General features: G+C 33.7%; 1 protein-coding gene, 1 non-coding gene and 1 pseudogene across 3 annotated transcripts in view; all 3 read left to right on the forward strand.

Annotated features, from left to right (window-relative positions):
* FAM172A (family with sequence similarity 172 member A) overlaps window positions 1-18,390 on the forward strand; it is a 352,017-nt gene that overhangs the window by 297,179 nt on the left and 36,448 nt on the right. The window lies entirely within an intron of this gene.
* LOC118606518 lies at window positions 9,051-16,620 on the forward strand (annotated as a pseudogene).
* TRNAV-CAC lies at window positions 10,286-10,358 on the forward strand. The gene has a single exon. It is a non-coding gene; the product is annotated as a tRNA-Val (tRNA).

Consider the following 18,390-nt stretch of genomic DNA (forward strand, 5'->3'; position numbering starts at 1 on the left):
GTCTCTTATTCAGTGTAAGAGCTTACTTGAAAAATTGTGAAGTCACCTCAAAAATTAGGGAGAGCTACTACATATTTAAAATTCTTTTGCTATAAATAAAAGTTGCTTTATCTTTTAACAATATATAAACAAAACAGCGTTGGTGTTTTCCATATCTGATTAGAGTAGTAAATCTTTTTATTAATCAAATGTTGGGGATGATTTTAATTATACATTAAGATTTTTAAGAAGATGAGTCCTTAGCTCTTATTTTTGCCATTTTGGACAAAGTCTCAAGAAACATTGTGATTCTACTTTAGTTCATTTTGTCATTCAAAATTATTTCTTTACATTCGATTTTTATATTTATTCTTAACATAGAAAATTTAATGCTGTGTTTTCTATTTCTCTGTTATGTTTCTTTATATTCTATACTTTTTTAGTTGACTACAAAACTAATAGCAGAATCATTGTTGACAATTATTACCCAGTAACAATTGATACAACAATAATAATGACAGCCTGTATTTATTTTCATAGACTAATTTGACTTCTTCAAGATCTGGAGGGTTTGAAATTGCCAGTGTCCTGGTGGATCAAATCTGTGCAAAATATCTTGTTTTAAGGATTTATAATGCTTCCCATACTAATGAGGAAAACAATTCATCATTTTCAATTGTATAATCAGTGTCAGCATTTTGTATATTACAATGAAAGTCCTGAAACAGTGGCATTCCGATGCTTCTGTAAGGAGCCAAGAGAAAATCACTTTCCTCTTGTAAAGCACTTTTATATAACTTTCAAATAAGAAAAAATTTTAGTACAATTATTTTTACATAGTACGAGAGCGAAAGTAATTTGGAACTTTTCAGCAGTGCAAAGTATACAGTCACCATTGTATTTTTATAGATAAACAAAAGACTGATTATAATCCTTGAGAAAGTCTGTCCCTCTTTAATGCACAAGGCATATTATGTTTATAATCTTCCATTACTCAGCATATGTAACTAAATACAACAAATAAAAAAATGTATTTTGAATTATTTCTGTGAGAATATTCATGTTGTAGGAATTAAATTAATCTGGTTTTTTTTCTTAGACTTACTGAGTGCCTTATTGAGGGTACTTTTAAGTGAAACTAATAGACATAGTGTATGGCCCTAAATTATTCTAAGTATTTCCTTTACCCTCAGAAAAGAATACTGAATTTACTTCTGCCTTAAAGATCTATAGATTCATTCTACACCTACCAAGGAAACAGAAAAAAACATAGAACAACATGATATAGGTAAGGGCCAGATTGTTCAAGGACTCGTAGACCTGGAGTTTGAATTTCTTTTTTGTCCTAAGTACAGTGGAACGCCATTGGAGTTTCTCAAGTTGGAGTGGTAGTTTCTAATTTATAGAGAGAAAATGGATTGGTAGAGTAAGTAGCTGGCCACTTAGAAGCTATGACAGTAGCCTAGGCAGGAGATTATGGTAGCTTGACAGTACTAATAGAGATAGGAAGAAATGTCCAACATGTCTTATTCCTTTAGATTTGGGAATTGAGAGGATGGGAAGGATGAAAGATGATTTCTAGGTTTTTGGCTTGAACATTTAGGTGGTGTCATTCACCAAGATAAGGAAGTCTAAAAGAGAAATAAGTTTGGGAAGGAAAATTGCAAGTCAAATGTTGGCATTTAACTATGCTCTCTTTTTTATCTTTAAACATTTGTTTAAGGAAATATTCTAGAGATCAGAGAGAAGTTTTAGGGTAAGAAAGAAAAACAGCAAATACATGACTTTAAAATTTTTCTTTTACCAGCACGTCAGACTTCGAACATGAACTAGTAGTTATTTGGCTAAAACATAAGGATCTAACAACAGTGTGTACAGCAAGGGTATAAAAGTCACATTTGACTGAAATGGGTGGTATACCTCAAATTTAGCTACTTCTAGACCAATGCAGATTTCATCCAAAATATGCAGATCAACAAGTTGCCATTCTGATGAGGAAAATTTTCAATAGCCCCAGCATAACAACAAACATATAACTTGAAAAGCAACTTTTCTTTCTCTTGATTTCTCTATTAAAGAATTTTAATAACATTTTATTAAGAATCCATGGCTTAATGTTGCCTTACAAATTTAGGAACTCTGTTTTATACTCTTCTTTTCTTTTCCAATGGCTGAGTAATCCTTTGCAAAAATAAGTTTTCTATGGTCATCCTCATTCAAACAAAAAAAAGAGCCTCTCATACCTTATCTTGTTAGGTATGAAAAAGAGATCTCTCCAGGTAATAAGGAGTTCTTCCATGATTATACATATATATGTGTTTTTAATTTAAATTTATTGGGATAACATTGGTTAATAACATATAAGTTTCAGGTATACAGTGATTTTACCCTTTTAATGTTATGGTACAATTGTCGGAAACTATACCCTTCAATTGTAGAGTTTTATCACCTTTAAGAAAGATAACTTTCTTTGTGCTTGGTATTTTGTTCATATGTTTGTTCATAACTCTAAGGAGCAGGGTTATCTGTTTTGGCCAGCCGCTGTTTGTTTTCATTTTTTATGTGGTGCGGATTACACCAGTAATAAGGAAAACCAAAATTGGGAAGGGACACATTTGGTGTTTTACTTTAAAAATGCAAATTGAGATGACTTTTAAAGTTTTAATCCCATCAACTTAATTTAGATACTTTAGAAGGTGCCAGGTTATCCAAAAGCATTATTCAAACATTTAAAGATCACAAATTTCTGTATAATTATTAGCTTGCTTTTGTGAACATCAAATTATAGGCCTATGTAGTTTCTCCCATGGCAGATCGACAGACCTGGTAGATTGAGATTGAGTAGATGCGATGTCTGCATTATATATTGACTGAAGTAAAGCTATCCATTGTCTCTTTCATGGTCTAATGATCAATAAGGAGGGAACTGGATGAATGATAAGACAAGGAGAGAAGACTCTGTTAAGAAGCTGGTCTTACCAAATGTACTAGAGAAGAACAGCATACATAGTGAAATGAAATTGAGGGATATCTCTAGGTTTATGTAATCATACTGTTCCCTGTTTCTATTTTTAAAAAAACCTACTAAATAGCATTTTAGATGCATTGAATCAAATGGATTCAAATTTGCATTTTTGCTCTCTCTGCTTTCTTTCGTATTTTGGTAAGCTCCTAATTTCTTCCTCCCCATGTTGCTTTTTACAAGCTTCTATCAGCCAACATCCTATCCTCATTCTTTTGTTATCCTTATATAAGTGGACAGGCCACCTGCTTTACTTTTATAGCTTATAGTCCTTAATGCTTTACAAATAGAATACCATTAACCTAACACAATATTTTAACATCACTTTTCAAATTAGTTTAACGTATTCTTAACAAAAAGCATTAAACCTACCAGGGGTAAGTATTAATAGAAAAAGAAATTTAATGATAGAGATTATTCATCAGAGAGTTCATAAAATTAAGTATGCAATCATGAGAATTCTAATTTAGTCTTTCTTTGCTCCTCCACTGTTCGAACATTATCTCTTTGATGTCACTAAAAGTGACATTTGAGGTCGTCATGTTGAATGGTCATGAATTCACCTTCAAGTGTACAAGAGCTGTTTTATGAAATTACCAATAAATTTGCTCAGTAAACCAATGAATATCATGAGCTAAATTATGGCTTGACTTTTTAAAAAATGTATTTTAAGGGGTCATCTCGGTAGGCATCTTTCGTAAATATTCGTTTTCGTTTAGGGGGTAGCGTACCCTTTTGCCAGCCTCTCCCTATTTCCCCTGGCCTCCAACCCCCGGTAACCACTGATGGTTTTTGTTTGATCGTTTGGGGATTTTTTTGATTCTGTATATAAGTTATACCATGTAGTATTTGTCTTTCTCTGTATGGCTCATTCACTTAGAATAATGTCTTCCAGGATAATCCATATTGTTGCAAATGACAGAATTTCTTTCTTTGTTTAAAGCTGAATAATATTTCATTGTATATATATAAAACATTTTCTTGATCTATTCATCCATTGACAGGTTGTTTTTAATGCCTTGGCTTCTGTGAATAGTGCTGCAATGAACATAAAAGTGTCAATATCTCTTCAAGATAATGGTTTCATGTTCTTTGGATACATATCCAAAAGTGGGATTGCCGTGTTATGTGGTAGCTCTATTTTTAAGTTTTTTGAGGAATCTCCATATTGTTCTCCATAATGGCTATACCACCAACAGTGTGTGTTGGTTCCCTTTTTTCTACATCCTTGTAGCATTTGTTCTTCTATCTTTTTGATAATAGCCATTCTAACAGGTATGAGGTGGTATTTCATTGTGAAAGTTTTTTGTTTGTTTGTTTGTTAGTGTTGAAGTATAGTTGACATAAAACATTGTATTAGTTTCAGGTGTAACACATGATTATATATATAGAAGTGATTACCACAGTAAGTCTAATTAAATTAAACAGTCTTCACCATACATAGTTATACAATTTCTTCTTATTGTAGTGAGAACTTTACTCTCTTAGCTACTTTCAGACATGCAATACAGTATTGTTAACTATAGACACTGTGCTGTACATTACATCCCCGTGACTTATTTATTTTCTAACTGGAAGTGTGTATCTTTTGACTCTCATCACCCATTTTGCACATATCCCCACCCCCGCCTCTGGCAACCACCAGTCTGTTCTCTGTATCTATGAGCTTGGTTTTGTTTTGTTTTTTAGATTCTACATATAAGTGAGGTCATAGTATGTCATTCTCTGACTTATTTCACTTAGCAAATGACCTCAAGGTCCATCTATGTTGTCAAAAATGGCAAGGTTTTATTATTTTTTATGGCCGAATAATACCACATTTTTTAATTCATTCATTCGTCAGTAGACACAGGTTTTTTTCCATATCTTATTAGTTGTAAATAATGTTGCAATGATCATGGGGGCACATATATCTTTCTGAGTTAATGTTTTTGTTTTCTTTGATAAATACACAGAGTTGAAACTACTAAATCATATGATAGTTCTGTTATTTATTTTTTTGAAGAACCTCCATACTGTTTTCCATGTAGCTGGACCAGTTTACATTCCCACCAACAGTGCACAAGTGTTCCCTTTTCTCCTCATCCTCACCAACACTTGTTATCTCTTGTTCGTGTGTGTGTGTGTGCGTACATGTGTATGTGTGTGAGTGTTTTAATAATAGCTGTTCTAGCAATTATAAGGTGATATCTCATGTGGTTTTGACTTGCATTTCCCTGATGATTAGTGATGTTAAGCATCTTTTCATGTATATGTATTGGCAATCTGTATGTCTTTTTGGAAAAATGTCTATTTCCCCTGCCCATGTTTTAATCAGATTTTTTTTTTTTTTGGTATGGAGTTGTATGAGGTCTTCATATTTTTTGGATATTAACCCCTTATCAGATATATGATTTGCAAATATTTACTGTTGTTCCAAAGGTTGCCTTTTCATTTTATTGTTGGTTTTCTTTGCTGTGCAGCAGCTTTTTAGTTTGATGTATTCCCACTTGTTTATTTTTGCTTTTGTTATGTTTGCTTTTGGTGTCAAATCCAATAAAAACCATTGCCAAGACTGATTATCAGGAATCTTACTGCTTATGTTTTCTTAGGAGTTTTATGATTTCAAGTCTTGAGTTCAAGTCTTTAATCAACTTTGAGTTAATTCTTATGTGTGATGTAAGATAGTGATCCAGTTTCGTTCTTTTTTGTCTGTGGCTATATGGTTTTTCCAGCACCATTTATTGAAGAGACAGTCCTTTCTATATTGTATATTCTTGGGTCCTATGTGCTAAATTAATTAACCGTATATGCATAGGTTTGTTTCTGGGCTCTCTATCATGTTCCATTGATTTATATGTCTGTTTTTTGCCAATACTATATTGTTTTGATTGTTCTGCCTTTGTAACACATCATTGTGGTTTTGATTTGCATTTTCCTGATGATTTTGTGTACCTGTAAGCCATTTTTGTGTCTTCTTTGAAAAAATGTCTATTCAGGTCCTTTACCCACTTTTTAATAAGATTATTCAGATTCATGTGTCTATTATGCCAATACCATACTGATTTAATTACTAAAGGTTTATAATATGCTTTGAAATCAGGAAGTATGATGCCTTCAGCCTTGTTCTTCTTTCCCTAGATTGATTTGGCTACTTGGCATCTTTCGTAGTTCCATACAAATGTTGAGATTATTTGTTCTATTTCTATGAAAAAATGTGTTGCCTCTATACTGAGTTTGTTAAGAGTTCTCAAGAGTATTCTAAATGGCTAACATTGTCTTCAGCACTATAAAATGTAGATATGTAGAAATCATAGGCATGTTCTTAACTCATTAGGAGCTTGCAGCTTGAAAAAAATGCTAATTTTGACTTCAACTACTGTGTAGCCAGATGGTGGGGAAATGATTAAGGTAATTGAGAAGATAGGTAGGGCAAAAAGAGAGTTTTAACCTAGAGAAGGAAGATGGAAGTAAGGGAAACAGTTGAAAGTTTTAAAAACCTTATAGTTTGAAAGGTGGGGAGAAACAAGTAATATTTAAAACCTGTTCACTGCCAGAATTTTTGATGTATGCAATTCATTACCAAGAATTGATAAGACTTACTCCTATAACTCTTAATATTTTTGACAGTGTGTCAGAGTATGGATTGTGGTATGAAGTTTACAGATAAATTTCTGGATTCTAAAGGCATAAAAATTCAAAATTTCCTTCTATGAGCCACAAATTAGAGCATATTTCTAGTATTTACTACTCATGAATAAAATTTATTTTTAAGATTTTTGCCTAACATCATATGTTGAGAGTCCATGTACATAACTAGCAGCATTTATTTATGGCCTTCTATATCTAAACACCACACTAAAACTGGAGTTTTAAGAGAAAGTTTCCTAAACAGTGAGTTTTGAACCAAATTTGAAAAAAGTTAAAGATATGCATTGTTGAGTAGGAAAGTAGGTATTCCAGGGAGGAGGTGGAATGTAATGAATGCAAAGTTGTACAAGTAGTAATAATGGAATAAAAATTAATTTTAATGATTTAGTTAGTACCTATCATTCATAAAACAGTTACAAAATCATTTTTAGAATGGCTTGTTAACACGAACTTAATAATAAATATCTATTCCTCTGTTAAGTGAGCCAGGATAATTATTATTCATTACACATTCCTATAAGAAAGGCTATAGCAATATGTTGATAGTTTAATGAAGTTGTGAAAGTTGACCTAGGCACCAAGGGGTCTGGATTGAAAAATGTACTGACTTTTTTTCCTTTACAAGTTCTATGGTATAAAATGTGTACCTAGTTTTTGATGAACAAGCCTTTTTTAAATCATCCTATTTCTCATTATCAAAGTGGGCAATATACATTCCAGATGTCATTCATGTGAAATAACTATATGTACTTTGAATAAGATCTAGATGCAAAGTATCCATGAGTCTACATTTATTCAAATAAAGGTTGAAGTCTTTAAAGATACCCACCCAGGTATCTTGTGTAATCTTCTATCAGCATTGTATCTCCATTTCAGTTTGTATGACACTACCTGTTTTGAATAGGATAAAGACTCATTGTTACTGTCAGGCCTGTTTTCAAACTAAATATTCATCTAGTCCTTTGTGGCTTCCATTTTTATCAAGCATTCAGAACAGCTTTCCTTTGCTGATCTGCCATTTTCCTGCAAATCACTGTTTCACTTGTATGATTTCTAGGGAGACAAGCTTAGACCTGGCTGCCTTTCTCTCAGTAACAGAGAAAAGAAACGTCTCTGGTGCCTGTGCTGCAGAGAAAGTTGATTCATGTGTAAATTATCATTTGGCCTTTATTTGCTTGGCCTGTGGAGAGTACACATGCAGATAAAAGGCTCTGTGGGTCAGGGCTCAGTACGTGCAGGTTTCTCCAGTGGCTACACTGACAGCGTTAGAATTGTCACAGATTATCAGACACACTCTGATGTCTTATCATTATTTATTTGTAGTTTTCTGGGTAAAATAAACTCTTTAACACAGAAGATGCTTCTACAGTAATAGGACACCATGTACTTGTCCCCTCTTTGTTCTATCAGCTCACATTCTAAATAATAAAAATTTGGTTGTGTTTTTTTAAAGTTAGAACTGTTATCTTTATATTTCTGCCATCAATGTTTCCGGTTCCGACCTACCTTCTTCTCTCTGCTACCTCGCATTTCATTCATTCAAACTTGTTATTGTCCAAGTTTGTTGTGAACCATGGATAATATCTTAGTGGCATATTTCTATTAATCAAGGTAGATATAAAATGCTTTTTGTGTATGTATAGCAGCTTCTAAGCACTTTGCAGAAATTAGACAAGTTATATAAGCTGCAAAATCTATTATCTATGACTCAATTGGTTTTCTTTAAAGTAAAATGATTTAACATGCACTCATTATTATCTTCACTATTAAAAGAAGTAAATGAATGCTTAGTTTTTTTTAATACATCACATCAGCTCTCTAAGTGTATAGCTAAATCTGAATGTGTAGAGTAAATTCCTGTATATAAACAGGACACTAAGAAATACATTATTAAATCCCCAAATGATATAATGCCTTCAGTCTACCTTTATTAGTAAGGTCTTATAATATGTGTCATAAGGGTAGAGCTGATGTATCTATTTATACAACTTTATTTATATAACTTATGTTATGTATATATATTATCATGGTATGCTCAAGAGAATATGTTTTGTAACACCTACCTTACTAAATTTATGTTTATCAGAATACTATTGATTCATGACCCTTTTGGTAGCTTTCATCTTATTATAGCACAGACACACTTTGTTTTATTGTACTTCACCTTATTGTGCTTCACAAATATTGCATTTGAAGGTTTGCGGCAGCCGTGGCTCGAGCAGGTCTATCAATGCCATTTTTCTGACATCATTTGCTCACTTCATTGTCTCTGTTACATTGTAGTAAATCTTGCAATATTTCAAACATTGTTATTATTATATTTATCATGGTTATCTGTGATCAACGATCTTTGATGTTACTACTGTAATTATTCAGGAGCACCATGAACATTGCCCATATAAAAAGGCAGACTTAATCCATAAATATTGTGTACGTTCAGACCATTCCACCAACTGTCCATTTCTCATCTCTCGCTCTCAGGCCTCCTTATGCCCTGAGACACAACAATATTGAAGTTAGGCCAATTAATAACTCTACAATAGCCTCTAAGTGTTGAAGCCAAAGGAAAAGTCACATGTCTCTCACTTTTAAATCAAAAGCTAGAAATAATTAAGCTTAGTGAGGAAGACATGTTGAAAGCTGGGATAGGCTCAAAGTTAGGCCTCTTGTGCCAAACAACCAAGTTGTGAATGCAAAGGAAAAGTTCTTAAAGGAACTTGAAAGTGCTATTCCAGTGAGCATACAAATGATAAAAAAGAAAAACAACTTTATTACTGAGATGGAGAAAGTTATAGTGGTCTGGATAGAAGATCAAGCCAGCCACCTTTCCTTAAGCCAAAACCTAACCCAGAGCCCTAAGTCTCTTCAATTCTATGAAAGCTGAGAGAGTGAGGAAGGTACAGAAGAGTTTAAAGGTAACAGACGTTGGTTTATGAGGCTTAAGAAAAGAAGTGGTCTTCAAAACATAAAAGTTCAAGGTGAAGCAGCAAGTGCTAGCATAGAAGCTGCACCAAGTTATCTAGAAGATCTAAGAAAATTAATGAAGGTGGCTACACTAAACAATAGGTTTGACTTTCTATAAAGACAAAATAGCCTTCTGTTGGAAGAAGAGGCCATCTAGGACCATAGCTAAAGAGGAGAAAACAATGCCTGTCTTTGAAGCTTCAGTGGACAGGCTGACTCTCTTTTTAGGGGCCAATGCAGCTGGTGACTTCAAATTGAAGCCAGCGCTCATTTACCATTGTGAAAAGTCTAGGGCTCTTAAGAATCATGCTAAATCTACTCTGCCTATACTCTGTTAATGGGAAAACGAAGCCTGGATGACAGCACATCTGTTTATAATACAGTTTACTGAACATTGTAAGCCCACTGTTGAGACCTACTACTCAGAAAAAAAAGGTTCCTTTCAAAATATTACTGATCATTGACAATGCACCTGGTTACCCAAGAGCTCTGATGAGGACATACGAGATTAATGTTGTTTTCTTGCCTGCTAACATAACATCCATTCTGCAGTCCATGGATCAAGGAGTAATTCTGACTCTAAAGTCTTATTTAAGAAATACATTTAATAAGGCAATAGTTGCCATAGATAGTGATTCCTCTAATGGATATGGACAAAACAAATTTAAAACCTTCTGGAAAGGTGTACATGGTTCCATAGTATAGTGGTTAGTATGTCTGCTTCACATGCAGAAGGTCCTGGGTTCACGGCCCAGTGGAGCCATGGTCCGTGGTCTAGGGCCAAGCCACAGTGAACAAGCCCAATGTCTGATCTCTGATCTCAGAAGCTAAGCAGGGTCAGGCCTGATTAGTACTTGGATGGGAGACCACCTAGGAAGACCAGGTGCTGTAGGCATAAGTAATAATAAAAAATAACTTTAAAAAAATCTTCCGGAAAGGATTCACCATTCTAGATGCCATTAAAAACATTCATGATTCATGGGAAGAGGTCAAAATATCAACATTAACAAGAGCGTGGAAGAAGTTGATTCCAACCTTTAAGTGGAGGAAGTAACTGCAGAAAAGGTAGAAATAGCCAGATAACTAGAATTAGAAGGGAGCCAGAAGATGTGGCTAGATTGCTACAATCTCATGATAAAACCTTTAACAGATAAGAAGTTGCTTCTTATGGATGAGCAAAGAAAGTGAAGGTTTCTTGAAATGGAATCTACTCCTGGTAAAGGTACTGTGAAGATAGTCGAAATGACAACAAATGATTTAGAATATAACATACTTAGTTGATAAAGTAAATGTGGGTAAATGCTAATAAACAGCATCAAATGCTACAGGGAGATCATTTATGAAAGGAAGAGTCAACAAGGTGGCAAACTTCATTATCTTATTTTAAGAAATTGCCACAACCACCCCAACCTTCATCAACCAGCACCCTGACAAGTCTGCAGCCATCAAAATAGAGGCAAGAGCCTCCAGCAAAAAGATTGCAACTCACTGAAGGCCCAGATAATGATTAGCTTTTTTTTTTTTATCGATAAAGTATTTTCTAATTAAGGTATGTACATTCTTTTAGACATAATGCTATTGCACACTTAATGAGTAGAGTACAGTATAAACATAACTTTTATATGCACTTGGAAACCAAACAATTTTGTGACTCACTTTCTTGCAATATTCGCTTTATTACAGTGGTCTGGAATCAAACTCACAATATTTCCGAAGTATGCCAGTAAAATTAAATGAGTTTTAAATAATGCAGTTAATATTATAAAATATTACCTTCGTTTCTTTAAAAAGATTTTTTTCACTCTTGAAGAAATTATATCTGGAAACAAATTACTTTCCCTTAGACAAAAAGTGATAATTTTTCATTGCAACACTTGATATTCCATTAAGAAAACAACACACTATTTATTTCGAGTATACTTGTAATTGACCACATATAAACTACCTTTAGTTCATTGTCACCAAGACCTGAATAGGAGGTTGATAATCCCCTTCCTTTTCTTTTCACTCTGTGCTCCACTTCCCATCATTGAAGCACAGCTGAGATCTAGAAGGACAATCCCACTTCATTGTCATAAATGCTCTTGAACAAGTTTTTCCCTAAACAGTCCATCCCACAGCCACCTTTGCATGCAACAGGAGAGAGATGGGTATATAGTCAATCTATTCTTATCACTTTCCACTGACCAGTTAAAATTGCTTCTTTTCTCATTTTCCCCTAATTTTCTTTCAGATCTCCTAGGCTGACATTAATTCACTGACTTTAGCCCGAGTGGAAAAGGAAAAACTAGGAGGAAACTTCTAGCTTTCTTTCGGGGAATGGAGAATACTAGATCAGCCACCTTACCGTTAGCCCCAAATAGTAACTTGATAGAAAGTTCATATTTTTAGCCTGAAAACTGTGTGGCACAAATAACCAAATTGTTTTATTGCTTGATTAATTACAGTTATTTATAATTCGGTTTTAATCAGGAGAGGGAGTAGAGAAAGCACAGTTGAGGAAAACAGAACACTGGCTGACAAAATAAAAACATATGGATAAAACTCAAAAGATGAAGTTATTAAGAGTAGACTTGCTTAATCCCATCTCCCATCTATCTACCCAGTGATGCACTTGGGAGGCTACAGGAGAAAGAGGCAATAATTATATTGGGGATTATCACCTCAGTGTTTTTGGCACGCACGCAGAATTGTGAGGAAGTCATAATTCTGTTTGTACATTTATATAATTGATGTCTTACTAAGGATATTGAGTTAGGTATGTATAAATATATTCATGTATGTGTGTGTGGTATACAACATACAAATATAACACTTGAGTATAAGTATCAACAGTTGTGGCAGTTTTCCTAAGAATATATCATATGCATCTGTGTTGAGATAGGAATGCTATAATTATGACAATTAAAGACATTTAAAGGTAGCAAACAGATTTGTTTTTATATATTATAATTTATTTACCCTGGTAGCTGAACTCAATACAGTATCTCCTTTTTAGTTTACTTTTATCCTGAGGGAATAATGTGTTTTAATTAAGCCCTTTTGTCTACCAGTCATAGAGACCCCCTCAGCTAACTTGGATTGAATTTATAGTTTGTCTCCTAAAAAAGGTTCTTACAGAAAATGCATAAAAACTGAACTCTACACTAAAATTTTAATTTAAGCTATTTAGACTTTCTAATGTTTCTCTGATGTAAAATGAATCTGGTATGGGTTATTGTGAGGGTACTCATCGTCTTGTGATTGGAAAGTCATTGACAATATTGCTGTACAAAACAGCTACTTTTGCCAACTATCTCTCATGAGACATATATTTCTCTAGAGTAATCGCTGTTTCTCTTTAACTCCTCTATTCACTGTGTTTATATCTTTCTGCCCACTCAGAACTTTGGCATATTCATGGCCTTTTTATCTCTCTAGTTCTGACTTTACTTCAGCTGCAGTCTTCTGCCAATCTCTTTGTTTCTCCCATTCAGATTCTTAAGAAAACTATTTTTTCTCACCCCTTTGCTTCAGGCTGTAGGTGATAGTCCTGTGAATGAGCTGCACTTAGTTCGGTGTCCATCCTTGTCTCAATCAGCTATGGATGAGAGATGCAATGTCATATAGTCCAAAAGATGGCCCCTACTGCTGTCCCTTCAAACAGGTCTATATGTAATATAGTTTCACTAGAAGGGGTGATTGGGGTGATTGGTAAGCAGGTATTAAGATTGACACCTCTGGGGTGTGTGTGTGTGTGTGTGTATAAATAAATAAAGGCATATAACCTGCCTTAAGCAAATCATTATTCCTGATCTGGGGTACTGAACTATTAACATCAACTATTGTTTAAACTTCTCTTTCTCAAGAAAGTCCCAGACAGAGTAAACTCTGTGTACGCTCCTACCATATGCTCCCATAACATTCTGTATTTCATCACCATCAAAACACTCATCAATGTTGTTATAATTACTTTTTTAATGCCTCAATTTTCTCATAAACTCTAAGGTGTGTGAAAACAGGGACTATATCTTGCCTGCTCACCATTCTGTCTCCTGTACTTGATCGAGTTCCAAATGTTTGTTATTTGATTAATAAGTGGCTTAAACCTACGGGAATCGAATGTTTTAAGTTTCTAAGCTTAGTAATATTCCAAAAACCAACTCTCCTTCTTAAACATTCCCATTTCTGACGGTGGCATTACCAGTATCTACCACACAGATACTGGCTCATCCATCTCTCCAACATCAAGGCAGTCATGTTTTGTTGGTTCTTTCTTTCTTTTTTTATCTGTAATTTCTTCTCCATTCCCACTGCCACCATCTTACTCCAGGTCTTTTTCACCTCCACCTAACTGGTCTCATGGTCTCCAAGCTCATGTCCTTTATATCCCATATGTCTTCCTAAAAAAGCAACTTTCACACCTCTTTATGAAAAAACTTTCTTGGCTCCCCTTGTGCCTAAAGAATGAAATCCAAACTCTTAAGTCCTTAACTCTCTTGTTCCTGCTAAATCTCCAATCATATTTTCTACTACTGTCCTACACAAACTCTTTCATTCTATCCAAGTAAGTCTAACTCGTCTCCATATACGTTATCAGCATTTCTATCTACTTCTTTGTTCATTTGTCTTCTTGCTTTATCATTACTTAACTATTTCTACTCTTCTCTCAAAACCCACCTCAAGTTCCACATTCTTTATTACACTGTTCCTCAGTAATCACTTCTTATTCTAAATTCAGAAGACCAATTGTCTCTACTATCCAGCTGGCCTTTAACAAATGCTATCTTAAAATATTGTTTATCTGTTTTACATATACAGTATGATAGTGAGGTATGTAAACTGCATTCAGACTACCGAGGTTCAAATTCCTGCCTGTACAACTTAGTCTCTGGGTAACTAAGCAAGTTACTTAACCCCTATAAACTTTAACTATGTCATCTCTTAAATATGTTCAATAACAGTACTTCCACTTTGCGAGAATTCAATGTAGTAATGTGTCTAAAGTGTAGTTAGTGCTCATTAATGTTTTCTATAAAATCGTTTGCACATTATTGACTGACCAGTTATTTTTAGATACCTGTTATGTGCTAAACACTATACTAGATATAAACAGTATAAACAGGTTAAGATAAAAACCTTTGCTAGCAAAGAAGTCACCTCTCCCCTATCTCCCAGTAAGACTAAGCTTCTTACAGTCTCATTCATACAGTCCTTACATATTTGCTGAATATCTGCTATCTTCAAAAACTTCAATAACTGTGCCAGGCACAAAGATTTGTAAAGAGGCATAATGTAAAGTTCTTGACCTTCAAGACCATTGTAACTAAAGCCCCTCTCACTGTGCTTTACACATGATGAGAGCTCAATAAATGTTTATTGGCATCCATGAGCATGGCAATGATGTTGAAGACTCTAGAGCACCTCTCTTTAGAGCTGTTAACTTATTTGGCTTCTTCTTGTCTTCATTTTCTACTGAATGAATGCCAGAAAGTCTTTCTCAAATTTTTTTTTGTCTGATCAAGACTTAGCTAATGTCTGCTTCTTTGGTAGCTAAATATCTCCTAAACTCAGTTTCATGCTTCAGTGAGAAGATATTATGGCATTGCCAATGGAAACCACTTCACATTTGGGCAACATCATAATGTCTAAGTGGCTCAGATTCAAGTTTCAGTATAGATTCTGGTTCCTGCACATTTGCTGTCAAAAACCACTTTATAGGAGCCAAACTGTGGAATCCTTCCAAGTGTTAGGCACTAATAGAAGTACCATTAAAGTACTGAAGCATTTTAAAAGATTATGAAATTCTGATTTTTTTATATAATATGTTCTGTGGTACTTCTATGATATTTTAATCAGTTCTTTGTTTTTGTTATGGGGCTAAAAGCAATTGAGATCCCCCTTTTTTGTAGCATCACATATTTTAGAGACAACTCCAAATTGGAACTTCTATAATAATCTTATACTGTTTTATATAATAGTGGGTATATAGGATGATTCTAGTTTTCAAATGTAACTGTGAAATAAAACTTTAAAATGGCATAATTTTTATGCTGTATAGCTTAGTCCCCTCCCTATGTCCTTCCCTTTTTCCTTGACCAGCCCATAAGAAATAAGACATATGTAAGACATAACAGTTAAAGTAAAGATATGAAAATATTGTCCACTGACCTATGATGTGACAATTGCATTAATTTAATGTAAAATATTTCTCTAGCTTCCTAGTAAGGCAAAAAATAATAATAATAATAGTCGATAGTATCTTCCTCACTTGAAAAGCAAAAGCATATACACTTATCTGAAAAGATATTTTCCTTGCAATAAATGCCAAAGAAATCGTCGTATATTATTTACTTGTAAACAACCAATTATTTGTGAAATTTTTGTTTAGTGTCTTTACCTCATCAGATTATAAATTCCTTGAAGTCAGTGACCACATCTGTCTTACCTAACCACCATGTCCCAAACTCCTAGAAAAAAATGTTGGTTGAAATTAAAATGAAATGAAATCACATGATTCTTATCCAGAGACATAATGAGCTATATCTTCCACAAAAGTGTTATATAAAATGCCATGTTCTTTATACCGTCGATTTTTAAAATATTCTATTTTTTCGGCTTTATTGAGATATTATTCACAAAATTGTAAGAAACTTAAAGTGTCCGTCATGATGGTTTGATATACATTATGAAAGGAGTCCTCCCATCTAGTTAATTAACACATTCATTACCTGAAAAAAAAAATTGTTTTTTGGTGAAAACAATTAAATTCTACTCTCTTAGCAAATTTCAGTTTGATAACAATTTGATAACAATGGTGTTATCAGATATAGTCTCCATGTTACACATCAGATCCTCAACCCTTATTCTCTTAGAACTGAAAGTTTGTACCCTTTTACCAACCTCGCCTTATTTTCCCCACCCTCCAGAACCTAGCAACCACTCTTCTGTTTCTAAGTTTGACTTTTTTTTTTATTAGATTCTTCATATAAGTGACACCATGCAGTATTTGTCTTTCTCTGCCTGGCTTATTTCACTTAGTATAATGTCCTCAAGGTCTATCCATGTCACAAATCGCAGAATTTCCTTCTTTGTCATAGCTAAATGGTATTCTATTTTTATATACCACATTTTCTTTATCCATTCATTCATTAATAGAATTTAAGTTGTTTTAACATCTTGGCTATTGTGAACAGTGCTGCAGTGATCATGGGAGTATAGACATCTCTTTGATATCTTGTTTCCATTTCCTTTGGATATATACCCAGAATTGGGATTGCTGAATCACTCAAGAGTTCTATTTTTAATTTTTTGAGGCCCTCTTCTACTGTTTTCTATAGTGACTATACCAGTTTATGTTACCATCAACAGTACACAAAGATTCTCTTTTCTCCACATCCTCACCAACACTTGTTATCTCTTATCTTTTTGATAATAGCCATCCTAGAGGCGATATCTCCTTATGGTTTTTATTTGCATTCCCTGATAGTTATGTTGAGCCCCTTTTCATGTACCTGTTGGCCATTTGTTTGTCTTCTTTGGAAAAATGTCTATTCATTTCCTCTGCCCATTTTTTTTAATCACATTGTTTTTTTGTTATTGAGTTGTATGAGTTCTTTATATTTTGAGGTATTAATCCCTTATCAGATACATGACTTGCAAATATTTTCTTTCATTACATAGGTTGCCTTTTAATTTTGTTGATGATTTTCTTTGCTGTACAGAAGCTTTTCAGTTTGATATAGTCCCGCTTGCTTATTTTTACTTTTGTTACCTTTGCTGTTTGTGTCAAATCCAAGAAATCATTGCCAAGACCTGTGTTAGGGAACTAACCAATTTGAGTTGATTTTTGTGTATAATCTAACTAAGATAGGAGTCCAGTTTTATTTTTTTGCTTGTGGTTGTCCAGTTTTTCCATCACCATTTATTGAAGAGATTATCCTTTCCCCCATTGAACATTTTTGACTCCTTTGTCAAAAATAATAGACCTTATATGCATGAGTTTATTTCTGGGTTCCCTGTTCTGTTCTATTAAGCTATACGTCTGTTATTATGTCAATACCATGCTGTTTTAATTACTATAGGTTTAAAATATAATTTAAAGTTAGGAATGTGATGCCTCCAACTTTGTTCTTCTTTCTCAGGATTGCTTTGGCTATTCAGCATCTTTTGTGGTTCCATACAAATTTTAGGATTGCTTTATTTCTGTGAAAAATGCTATTGAAATTTTGATAGGGATTGCATTGAATCTGTAGATTGCTTTGGGTAGAATGAACTTTTTACTAGTAGTAATTCTTCCAATCCATGAACACAGAGTATTTTTTCATCTTTTTGTGTCTTGTTCAATATCTTTCCTCAATGTCTTACAGTTTTCAATGTATAGATCTTTCATTTCCTTGGTTAAATTTATTTATAGGTATTTTGTTCTTTTTGCTGCTATCATAAAGAGCATTTTCTTAATTTCTTTCTGATATTGTTAACTTTTTTATTAATGATCAATAAATGCCTCTATGAAGAGAGAGGGGGAAAACTATAATACAATAAAATAAAAGCCTATAATACTATAACGTTATTTCATAACTCATGGATGAGAAACTTTACTATAACCAAAGATGTAAAATCTAGAAAATGGATAATATAAATGTACCTTAAATATGATTCTTGAATATTATTGTCTCAAACACATTTTTGGCAGGAATTAAGTATTAGAGAATTCAAAGCTAAAACCTCTGATGAGAATCTTAGGTGGCCGTATTTTGTGTTATTGACTAAGAGAGATAACAGACAAGCTATAATTCATTTGGTATATTCCATTA

The sequence above is a fragment of the Rousettus aegyptiacus genome, unplaced genomic scaffold, assembly GCF_014176215.1.
Source record: "Rousettus aegyptiacus isolate mRouAeg1 unplaced genomic scaffold, mRouAeg1.p scaffold_m13_p_8, whole genome shotgun sequence".
NCBI lineage: Eukaryota > Metazoa > Chordata > Mammalia > Chiroptera > Pteropodidae > Rousettus > Rousettus aegyptiacus.